At 41.9% G+C, this 13,126-nt stretch overlaps 1 protein-coding gene across 3 annotated transcripts in view; it reads left to right on the top strand.

Moving 5' to 3' along the window:
• LOC137519679 (ferroportin-like) overlaps positions 1 to 13,126 on the top strand; it is a 78,443-nt gene that overhangs the window by 44,377 nt on the left and 20,940 nt on the right. The gene's annotated exons all lie outside the window — the stretch shown is intronic.

Genomic DNA, 13,126 nt, shown 5'->3' with positions numbered 1-13,126 from the left:
TTGTGTGTGCCGTCCAATATTGTTTTGACAATACGGTAAGGGTATGTTGGTGGGGACACGGTGTTCCTCTGATTTGGGCTGTACTCAAGGTAGTGGTGTACTGCATGTAAGATACAAATCGTGAGGGGAAGGGAGAAGTTGTACACTTATTTAAAAATATAATACCACTACATTAATGTGATAAAAACATACAGAAAACCCTTGGATTCAGAGTAACTCAGTTTGCAAGCACTTTGCAAGACAAGCAAAAATATTTATGAAATTTTGACTTGTTAAGCAAGCAACGTGAACAAAAAAGGGATCCGCAAACCAGACCAAATTGAAGTAGAAAAAGGCTAATATATTTATTTGAAAAATCCACAGGCAGTGCAATAAAATCACAGGATTTATTGCACTGTCTGTGGATTTTTCAAATAAATATATTAACCTTTTTCTACTTCAATTTGGTCTGGTGTGCGGATCCCTTTTTTGTTCATTTATCTCGTATGGCCTGGCTGACCTGATCCTGCACGGACTGATATGATGTTTGGGGGTTTAGAGCGTTTATGAACTTTCTTTGTTGCTTAAGCAAGCAACGTCTTGTAGTACAAGCACAGTACGTATACAAACGTCACATCATTATGACTGAGCATATAGTTCTTCCCTTCTTTGACACTAGGATTCTACTTACCCGGTTCAGGACCAGTGCAGTTGAAAACTATGCCCTGTTTTTGTCTTCCTGAGACAGCAGGGCATAGATTTTACATTCCACGTGCCAGCTGTTCCCGTCATTTGTGTCAATACTGCGACTCCGCAGTCCACCCTCTGCTATCACACTGACTGCAGAGCTACGTATTTCGATTATGAGACAATTTCATTGAGACCTTGTGATTACTGTGAGCTAATCACAGTAATCACGGTTTATAGGGGCCAGAGCCATCCAGTCCCAAAGTGGTTAAAGAGGAACTTTAAAGCGGATCCGAGATGAAAAACTAACTATAACAAGTAACTTGTCTATATATCTTATCTAAAGTTTAGATCTAGCTACAAACAGCTTCAACAGAATATGATTATTTCTTCCTGTGATACAATGACAGCGGCCATGTTCTGTTTGTAAACATTACACACAGGCAAGCTGATCTGCACCTCCAGCCCTCAGCCTGTGAAAACTTAATTCCCCCTCCTCCCCTCTGCCTCTGAAATCTCTGGCTAGTAACGCCTCCCCTTCCTCCTCCCCAGACTGAGCTCCCATAAGCTCTAGCTACTGTCTGAAAATGCCAAGGCACTATGAAAAGCTGTGGGCGTGGCTTGTTTAGTTTATGGGGAATTAGAGTATTAAAACAAAAAAGTATTTGGCTTAAGGAATGCCCTATAAACTATAGGAAAGGAATACAATTATACAATGAGTAAAAATGTATCTTGGATCCACTTTAACCCAAGATGGAACTTCATCCCAAACAGTAGCTGATGCCCCCTTTCCCATATCTTTACCCTTTCACGAAATAGGTCATCAGAGGGGTCTGTATGGCTGATATTGTGGTGAAACCCCTCCCACAGTGTGATGTCATGAACAAGGTCCTAACAGTTTGCTGTCTGTGAACCTCATTGCATTGTGGGAAATAACGGCTTTTTCCAACTGCCAAGTAAGCAATATCTCCCTCTGTGCATAGAACTCTCAGTAACGAACATTCCGTACAGATCACCTGGCAGAACTAAAGATGCCACCATCAGATACATTTCAGAATGTAAATCAGATGAGGAAAGATTTTACAGTATCCAAACACTGACTAATCAATATTTGATCTGAGTGTCGGGACTGTACAATTAAATATTTCCGTGAAGTCCTCAAAAGGAGGCAAAAGCAACTGTCATTGGATAAGTTCCAACTTAAAGCTGCACAAACAGATTGGGGAGAGTGAACAGATAGCAATGATTCTGTAATACTGAAAGTCTTCCTACACAATAATGCTCATATTCTCATCTCCAGCAGCCACAATTATTTTCAAACATACAAGAAGTACATAATAATACAGACAATGGTGTACACCAAGTCTAGACACTGGTGCAACATACAGAACTGGTAATTACAGTGACAAATTTAATATTAAAGAAAACCAAAGCAAAAAATATAAAAGATTTATACATACCTGGGGCTTCTTCCAGCCCCATCCGCCTGGATCGCTCCTACGCCACCACATTCAGCGTTCTGCAGCGCTGGACCCGGGTCCCGTAACTTCAGCGAGCGGCTGCCGGAGAGACACGCAAAGAACGTACTTGTCTTACGTAGAAAGAGATACGTAGAGGGCGTACTGCTCCTGCTTAGACTGGCCGCAACTGGCTTAAGTTACGGGACCCGGTACCGACGCTGCAGAAGGCTGAGGATGGCGGCGTGGGAGCGATCCTTGCGGATGGGGCTGGAGAAAGCCCCAGGTATGTATAAATCTTTTATATTTTTCAGCTCTAGTACACTTTAAGTATACAATGTATAACAAATTGCAAGACACACAAAATGAATAATACATTCCAAGAAAAAAGGGTGAGCCATCTTTCGGCTCACCCTCACAGAAAAGCCATGGCGTCAGGACACCATGTACGCATTGACAGAACCTCCAAGTAGAATAATTTTTGTGCTGACGCATACATGAAAAAAAGGCGTCTGGAAATTTGGGTGCAGGGTTAAGGGCCCGTTCACACTGCACGCGTTTCCAGCCGCGTTTTGGAAACGCGTGCAGGTGGCCAAAACGCACGACATCAGACATTGCATAGAGTGCAATGTCTGATGTTCACACTGCATGCGTTCTGGACCTGTGCGGTCCGGGAACGCATGCTGCACGCAGATTTTACAAAAACGCGCGGCTGTCCCATTCACTTTTCAGTGATGGGATCAGCCACGCAACGCATACGAACGCGGACATGCGTGCGTTCGTACGCGTTGCGGTCCGCATGCGTTGCGGTCCGCATTTTGTAGTCTGAACGGGCCCTAAGTCTTTGCTGTCTTACCCTGCTGTAGCAAGTTTCCCGGTGGTGTTAATTACTGTATTTTCTGGTGTATAAGACTACTTTTTAACCCTTGAAAATCATCTGAAAAGTCAGGGGTCGTCTTATACACCGGGTGTCATTGATGCCGGGTGATACGCCCTATCCTGTTACTGACTTTCAGATTTTGCTGCTGTGGACTGTAGTGAAGCGACGCAGGTGCACGTGGGCAAGATCTGTGCTAGAAGGAGGTAAATAGGATACAAGGGTGGGCCAGAAGGGTAAAAGAGGCGTGTTTTATGGGCACAGCGCGATCTATTCTTCCATACCGCTCTGATAAACAGGTAGACAAGGAGAGCTGACCAATCCACTTAGGGAGAGTTGACCAATCCAACCAGTCAATCGCCTATATACTGTTATATACTGGGAACCACATACCGTACAGCACCAGTCTCTGTTCATACATAGCACCAGTATAGGATTTTTTTTTTTTTATTTGGTGTGCATTGGAAGAGGGGTAGTCTTATACAACGAGTATATACCAAACTCTATATTTTACCTGGAAAAGTTGGGGGGGGTCATCTTATACGCCGGAATATACGGTACTATTCCCCCTCCAAGGCACCATACAGTGGGTGTAAGATGCAATTCGCCTTCCAGCTATTGCTCAGCTGTTTTGTATAGTAATTTGTGCTTTGCCGACGCCCAAATTACTCATTAGCTGTAATTCACATCAAGGTCTATGGCGGCGCCCAAATGTCCTCGGCTGCGCGTCACCCTTTTTACCTGACTCATGTGCTGCGTTCCTACTGTAAGCTGTATAAGCCTTCCTTCTACTCTCCTGGTGGGTGGAGAAGGAGGCTAGTTTCATACGCAAAAAAACAACTGCTAGTATTTACAAGACCTCAAGAAAGTGACTGTATATCATTTCAAAAGAGGTGTACTCTGAATGAGAACTCCTTGAAGTGTCGCTGAATTAAGCATATGAATAATATTGGTAAGTTACTGTATATATATATTTTTACAATTTTTTACAAAGATTTAAGATCTTTGTAAACAATTAGAAGCAAGGCAGGTAAAATCATTCAAACATTAATGGTAATAAGTGATAGGATGTTCTCCCCTAAAAGTGTCAGGCTAGATTCACAGTGGGACGTTGCGTTTTGATGCCACGTTAAAGTCGCACCGCAAGCTTACAACGCAACGCGCCCAAAAAGTGGCAACGCAGTGTTACCGTTGCATACAGCACATACAGTAAAAAATACAGGCAATGAAAAGTATGCTTCCAAGTCATTACTGAGCACGTGCAAACAGTCCAACGCAGCTAATAACGTGTATAACGCACTGCATGCTGTACTTTTACTTAACGTGCAGCGTTACACACCAACGCATTTGTGCACTGTGAACAGGGCATTGATTTTTCATTGCAGTGAGTTATTCTGCGTTAAATGCTGTTTTAACGTACGACTTTAACGTCCCACTGTGAACTTAGCCTCAATGTATGGCTACTAATGTTATGTATCTCCTCACAGCAAGTTTCTGCTGAGTGCTTGGTACAAACATGTGAGAATCATTCACAACACAGGGAATGCTGACTCCATACTGTACATCAGTGTGCCTTGGTGATAGCAGGGCATTGCTGACTACTTAGGCCCCGTTTCCTCTATCGCGAATCCGCATGCGTCTTGCGTATGCGGATTTGCATAGACAATATAAGTGAATGGGCCTGTTTCCACTTATGCGTCTGCGGGAGCGTTTTATTGTGCAGACAAAATCTGCACGGAACACCCTGCAGAATTCGCCTGCGTGTGGAATGCAGGCGAATCGCACACAATGTATTTAATAGGGAAATCGCATGCGTTTTCCCCATGCGTTTTTTGCCGCGAATTCGCATAGGTACCGATGTAAATTCACACAGGCAGTGACATGGTTAAAATCGCAGATACCCTCACCTATGCGAATTCGCACGCGATTTCATCAGCGGTGGAATCCAGGCGATTCCGCACCGCAATAGTGGAAACGAGCCCTCAGATGAACACTTCCTGTGAAATAATGGGCATAGCAGTATGGTCTGACAAACCAACAGTACCCTCCATTCAAGTCTATATTAAGGTGCCCATGAACGGTACAATTTTTTAACCAAATGTAATCTTTCGATGTGATATTTTACAATTGAATGGTATAGAAAATATGCTGTTTATGAAGGCAATCACAATGAACGATTCTTTGGTCGATTGCTAAATAGGGTAAAATCACTCAGTAAATGTGAACAATCGATAATGGCCTTCATTCAAATCGCATCGAAAGATCGCATTTAGTGAAAAAAAGTACCATTAATGGGCATCTTTAAACTGACACCTGTAAACTGATCATTACACTGCAAGCACATATTTATTATTTATGTCATTAGCAACTTTATTTTTATATTCTAGACATTTGGGCTTTTTTTCATTAAAAGTAGTGAAAATGAAGGTGTTCCCCAAAACAATGTGTCAAACCATGGTTGTTATTTTTTGTAGCTCTGAACAGGAAGTACAGTCAAGTCATCATTTTCAAATGATGAAATGAATGATAAAATGACAGGGAGAGTCCAGCACAGCAATTTTCTGCTGATTGTACAATTAAAGCGGATCCGAGATGAAAAGCTAACTATAACAAGTAACTTGTCTATATATCTTATCTAAAGTTTTGATAGTTTACACAGCAAGTCTAGCTGCAAACGGCTTCAACAGTATATGATTATCTCTTCCTTGTGATACAATGAGAGCAGCCATATTCTGCTTCTCAACATTACACACAGGCAAGCTGCTCTGCATCTCCATCCCTCAGCCTGTGAAAACTCCACTCTCCTCTCCTCCTTTCTCGGCTCCCCCCACCTCTGAAATATCGTGCATGCTTCACCAAAAGCCTCCTCCTCCCCAGGTTGAGCTCCCATGAACACTTTCAGCATGGGACTCAGAATGCCTAGGTGCTAGAGGAGATGGGGGTGTGGATACATTCATTTACATGCAATTAGGTAATAAATAAAATTTTAAAAAAAGCATTTAGGGGGAAGAATGCCCAATAAACTATATGTTAGGTTGCAGAAAAATGAAGGCAGCAAAAGTTTATTTTTGATCCACTTTAAAGTGTAATTCTTCTTTTATGGGAAAAAAATCCATCCAGGACTGCAGTATGCAATGTAAAGTGTTCATCAGACATTTTAAAAATGTAGCTCACCTTCTTAATTTGGTTTCTGTTTTAGCTGGTATCAAAGTGTACTGAAAAAGGGGCCAATTGTGTGAGGCTTCATATGGGCTGTGAACAGAGTGACATTTAGCATTCTAATGTACTACCTCTAGTCCAAATTTCATGAATGAAATTCTTGCAGCATCATGCTATGGGGATGCAAAAATGAAAATTTGGAGCAGTTAGTTACATAAAATAGTAAACTTTTGCCATAGGTGCAGTTATGTACATAACATTATTATTATTATTTAGTCTTTATATAGCGCCAACATCTTCCAGAGCTCTGTACAAAGTATATAACACCAACCCTGAGCTCACTCCGCTGGCTACCGATAAAATGGAGAATTCTGTTCAAGATCGGCTTACTGACATTCAAATCCTTGCACAATCTGGGCCCTGGATACCTAAAGGACTTGTTGCAACTGCATCATACCCCCCACAATCTTAGATCAAAAGGACGTAACACCATGGTCACCCCCAGAGTCCACCTCAAAACCTTTGGAGACAGAGCCTTTTGTCATGCTGCCCCTACATTTTGGAACTCCCTGCCACACCCAATCAGGACAGCTCCATCCCTGGAAGCATTTAAGTCTAAACTGAAAACCTACCTCTTTAGTCTGGCATTCATGAACATCTGACTATCTCCTCTGTAACACAATCCAGCCTGCAACCCTGTATTAATCTGAGACACAACTATGCGCTTTGAGTCCTATGGGAGAAAAGCGCTTTACAAATGTTATTGTATTGTATTATTGTATATAGTCTTGTCACTAACTGTCCCTCGGAGGAGCTCACAATCTAGTCCCTACCATAGTTATATGTCTGTATTGTGTAGTGTATGTACTGTAGTCTAGGGACAATTTTAGGGGGGAAGCCAATTAACTTCTCTGTATGTTTTTGGGATGTGGGAGGAAACCGGAGTACCCGGAGGAAACCCACACAGATGCTGGGAGAACATACAAACTCCTTGCAGATGTTGACCTGGCTGGAATTCGAACTGGGGACCCAGCGATGCAAGGCGAGAGTGCTAACCACTATGCCACCGTGCTGCCCAGCTACAGTGAACTGTTGCCATAGCTGCAGTAATGTACATAAAATAGTGAACTGTTGCTATAGCTGCAGTTATGTGCATAAAATAGTGAACTGGTGACGTAGCGTCAAGCAAGTACAAAAAAGAGAGATAATGGTCCACTACATACACTGCTAGTATGGAAATATGGCATGTATGGGATTGTTTTAATTGGGACAAGCAAAATAATACATTTAGGTGTTTTAAATCTGTGGCACTTGTCATGTGAAAAATAGGAAGTGTGGAAATGGAAAACTTGAAAATTGAACAATTCTTGGGAAAAAAAATAGTAACCAAAGAAAGTCTATGTAACAGGGATACAGAGGCGCCAGAAGAATGAAAATGTCTGCCAACAAAGTTTAGCAGAACAAATTTATTTACATACTCCATGGAAAAATGCAACGCGTTTCGCAGGTATGACTCCGCTTTATCAGGCAATAGGTAGGAGTAGGTACAGTGGAGGTCTGTAGCTGGGCCAAGCATCTATGTGTCAAAGAAAGCCTATGTTATCCCGAAATAAAACCAAAATCTATATCACTTTGATGGCGTAAGTATTGTAAAAGTTATTGCTAGATCAATATTGACACAACTGAAATGCCAAAATTGTCAGGAACCTTAAAGTGTACCCGAGATAGTCTGGGGTGAGGGGAATAAACGTACCTGGGGCTTTCTCCAGCCCCCTCCAGGCTGATCACTCCCTTGCTGTCCTCATCTGCCTCCTGAATCTTCTGAAATTGGCCCTGGAAAATCCTCCAGTTGGGGCCCATCAGTGCAGGTGTAGTCCAGCCATGCGCGCTCCCCGACCACGCTCCTGTGGCTGGGAGCCCGACGGGCATGTGCGGCCGGTCTATGCATACACAGTATGCCGCAGACCGGAGGACTTTCTGTGGCCATTTTCAGAAAATTCAGGAGGCGGGGGAGGATGGCGAGGGAGCAATCGGCCTAAATGGGGCTGGAGGAAGCCTCAGATACGTATATTCCCACCCCCCTCCCTGCCATCCCAGGTTCAATTTTAGGGGTAAATAACTCAGAACCTGAAGTGTTTAATGACAAATGCACTATCATCAACTTTAATTAGAATGGAGTTCAGCTTTAATACAAATAAATACAATTTATCAAGCTTATAAAACATTACAATTTTTACGATCTAAAGGGAGTGATGTTCTAAATGAGAAATGCAATGAAGAGCAGTCTCTGTTCATTTTCATCCAATCAGGTGCAGAGAAGTTCCTATTGTAAATTCCTGTGAACTTGATTGGCTGTTTACAGTGATTCAAGTGAACAGACCTAATGGTCACAGCGATTACACGATATAACCAAGCAGTTAGATTTTATGCTTTATTCCATAAAATTATGGTTTTGGAAAAACAGATGCAACTTTTCCTTCAATCATTGGATTTGGTGGCTTTACAATGCCCTCCGTAATCTTTGGGACAAAGACATTTTTATTTGATTTATCCCTCTACTCCTTAATGTCAAATTGTAAACCAAACATCTCAGACTTTATTACTGTGCTCATTCTAGACTGTAAAGTTCTTTTTAGACATTTCAGTGTCACTGTGTATAATGTACACGTTTTTATACATAGCTCCTGTCATTTCAGGGCACCATATTGTTTTGGGACAATTGTCTTCGAAGGTGTTTGTGATTACTGAGGTGTGTTTCACTCTTTCATCACTACAAGGAGAAGATGTCTAGATTTGTTTCTGCCATTTGGAGTCTGTAGTTATTTTGGATTTATATAGTGCCAGCATCTTCTGTTGCAAACATGAGGAGAAAAGCTGAAAGTCCCAAAAATATTATGAGGCTGAAAAACAAGAAGAAAACCATTAGGGGCAATTGTCAAATTCTGAGAATGACTAAAATCAACTGTCTGGAATATTATTATGATTATTTAAAAATAAAGAATGCACTGATGAGCTCTGTAACCACAAAGAGAGGAATGAAGACCTCCACTGCTGATAACAGAAGAATCCCCTCTTTGGATAAGAAAAGTTCTAAAACTCCTGTCCAGCATACCAGAAACAGTGCGTCAGCCCTGGGACCCACTAGCAGTGGTTTTCTAGGCGCTTATGATTTGAAAAGCTCTTGCTAATGCAATGCTATGGGGGATTTTTATAAAATCACATGGCTCTAGCGGGATCACACCTATAGCATTACATTAGAAAAAGCTTTTCGAATCACAAGCTCTTACAAAAGGCTTAGAAAAGCACTGCTAGTGAGTTCCAGGCTTCTTTGTTGGGGGCTTCATGAACAGAACTACAGAGGCTACAATACAAGATGCAAACCACTGGTTAGCCATAAAAACCAAGTTGTCCAGATTACAGTTTGCAAGAAAGTACCTAAAAGAGCCTACATAATTCTGGAAAAAGTGTTGTGGACAGACAATACCAAATTCAACCTGTATCAAAGGGATGGCGGGAAGTGTGGAGGCAAACAGGAACTTCCCAAGACCAGCCTAGCACCTGAACTTTTGGGTGTGTGTGTGTGTGTGGGTGTGTGAGCGTGTGTGTGTGTGTGCGTGTGTAGAGTTAGAGGCGGGGCCGCATGCAGTAAACATTGCACCTGTGGCTACTGTTATATAAAGAGGGGGTGGCCTTAAAGGGTTGCAGTGTGGAACAGAGCTCTGTTTCTTCCTCCATTGGAGGTGGGTGTGTATGGAGGTGGTGGTGAACTAACTTGTCACCTGTACTCAATGCCAGATCTTCCATGCAGTGAGGTGAACAGCAAGGTACTGACAGTTGGTTTAAACGGCCCTGACACTTCTGGCTGTGCCACAGGACTGCCCTCTAAACAGCGCTGTCCTGAGCACATGGTTCACTTGGAAGATCCGGCCCTGCATAAGACGCATATTCCCAGGCAGGGATTGGGACCCTGTAGGCTAGTGACCTATTCTGTTACTATGCAGGGGCGCAGAGGGCCAATGGAGTGGCACAAGAGTGACCTCATGCTGCGGGAGGGGTAAGAACAACTCTCTGAAGCAATGCCCCAGGCTGATCACTGACCGATGTGTTGGGGGGCATCATGGCCCACTGTACACACACTAGATTCTCGGCAGAGGCAGTCGTTATGGGACACCTCAGCCAAGTTTTATCTAGCGTGTGTACTAAACTTTACACAATGAATTCTAGTGTATATAGAAACATCTTATCTGCAAAAGTTCCAGTAAATGGATATGACGGTGCTTCATTCTGAAACAAGATGATTATCCCAAAGATACTGCTAAAAACAAGAATTCTATAGATAGTAGATAATAGATAAGAAGGAGGCACTCAATTGGCTCAATAAACTTGCGTTTATCAAATTTTCAGCAGTAACATGTTTCGGGGTGAACTCCTTCATCAGAGGAATACTCAAAGCTGAAGATGGCTACAGCAGAGGCGTGTCAGAGCACCAGCAGAGAGGAAACTCAGCAGCTGGTGATGTCAACAAATTGCACTCATTGCATGCATGGATTCAGCAACAAAGTACTATACACGACTACTTTACGTATCATTGCTTCGTTCCAAACATTATGGTGCTCTGAAAAGAGGGGGACTGTGTATAAAAAGTGTTGTATTTTTACAGGAAACTGTAATGTATGCAAATATCCTTAAAGTCTGGAATGTTCACATTAATCACATCTGAGTTATGTACTGAAGTAAATCCACGAAAATGTGTCTTTGTTCCACAAATTATGGAGGGCGCTATATCTGACAAAATGCATGCTGTGTGTCCCTCAAAAAATTATTCAAATGATATAGATCTATAAAGTTGATTTAAAATAAAAAAAAAAGGTATTATGAGGCACCGGCTACATTGCCTTTATGGGCTAGTTCAAAGGGCGCAGTTGCGTTGCAGAATAATTCTTCATGTCAACTCACCATGCAATCCTATGGGCCTGTTCATAGTACTACGTTGTAACAGATTGCGTTATTCTAACTCACTGCATGTAGTCTTTGTATTAACCGGTTCCCGACCGCTGGTACGCATATCTATGCTGCTGTGGACTTCACTTCAGCACCAGGGGTGTATATATGCTTATTTCTTTAGTTACAGATCGCCGCACTGCCGCTGTTTCCGTCAAAATCCCGCTGTTCTGTGATTGGTGAAAGGGAACAGGTTGTTCCCAAACACGATCAAAGTGCCTGTGATGAATGAAAAGCTGACGTCAGCTAGGCATTGGCTTTCATTAACAAAGTGAAACGAAACACTTACACCTACTACTTCTGTGTACTGTTTACAGTACTTGGCCATTAAGTGTAGCACCAAAATGCACCCCATACACTATTATATATAGCAATATTTACATTTTTATTAATATATAACCCCATACACCCCTACCCTATGGTTACCCCCCCTCCCCCCCCCCCCAAAAAAAAAAAACACTTGAAAAAAAAATTGACACTATTTACAAAAACTTACAAGAATCGCTACCTTATGGACTTTTTAATATGTATGTAATGAGGGTATTTTACTGTTATTTTCTTCAAACAAAGGCTCTTAATTATTAATACAGTATTAAAAAACACTAAACAGAAAAAATACACATTTATTTCCAGATAAAATATTAACACCATACATTGTACTAGGGACACAATTTAACCACTTAAGCCCACAGGGTTGAAATTTTTTTACATCCGAGCAACTTTCACCTCCCATTCATTTGCCAATAACTTTATCACTACTCATCACAATCAATTGATCTATATCTTTTTTTTTCCGCCACCAATTAGGCTTTCTGTGGGTGGTACATTTTGCTAAGAGCCACTTTACTGTAAATGCATTTTAACAGGAAGAATAAGAGAAAAACGGAAAAAATTCATTATTTCTCAGTTTTCAGCCATTATAGTTTTAAAATAATACATGCCTCCATAATTAAAACTCACATATTGTATTTGCCCATATGCCCCGGGTATTACACCGTTAAAATTATGTCCCTATCACAATGTATGGCGACAATATTTTATTTGGAAATAAAGGTGCATTTTTTCAATTTGCGTCCATCACTATTTAGAAGCCCATAATTTATTAAATCATATTGATATACTCCTTTGACATGCATATTTAAAAAGTTCAGACCCTTAGGTAACTATTTATGTTTTTTTTTTTTTTATTATTGTAATTTTTTTTTTTTTAATTTAAACTTGTATGTGGGTATTTTTTGGTGTGGGAGGTAAACAGGGTTTTTTTTTAATGTATTTAAATGTGTTTATTTAATACTGTGTGTTTTTGGTGTAATTTGCTATTTGGCCACAAGATGGCCACAATCAAAAAGTCCTGGGAGCGATCGATCTTGCTCCCAGCAGAAGAAAGGAGACCAGAGCTCAGAAAAGCCGCAGCGTCTGAAGAGACGCTGTCTGCTTTTCTCCGGGGGGAGGGGTCCAATCAGCGAAAGGGATTTATAATCCCTTTCACTGATCGGTGGGCTAGCGGCCAGCAGCGGGGGAGCACACGGGGGGGGGGGGGGGGGGGGGGCCCGCGGGAGCGCGTGCGACCCGCGGGAGTGCGCGCAGCCTAACTGGATGAAAATTTTCGGCCAGTTAGGCTTAAGTGGTTAAACATTGTAATAACTGGAACAAATGGGCGAATAAAACATGTGGGCTTTATCTATCATAGCACATTTTATTTTAAAACTGTAATGGCTGAAAACTGAGAAATAATTATTTTTTAATTTTTTTTTCTCGTTATTCCCTTTAACCACTTGAGGACCACAGTGGTAAACCCCCCTAAAGACCAGGCTGTGTTTTCCATAATTGGCTACTGCAGCTTTAAGGCCAAGCTGCAGGACCGCACAACACAGCACACAAGTGATCCCCCCCTTTTCTCCCCACCAACAGACCTCTCTGTTGGTGGGGTCTGATCGCCCCCCAGGTGTTTTTTTTTTTTTTAAAT

Source organism: Hyperolius riggenbachi, chromosome 5 (genome assembly GCF_040937935.1).
Source record: "Hyperolius riggenbachi isolate aHypRig1 chromosome 5, aHypRig1.pri, whole genome shotgun sequence".
NCBI lineage: Eukaryota > Metazoa > Chordata > Amphibia > Anura > Hyperoliidae > Hyperolius > Hyperolius riggenbachi.
This window is presented reverse-complemented; position numbering and strand designations above follow the sequence as displayed.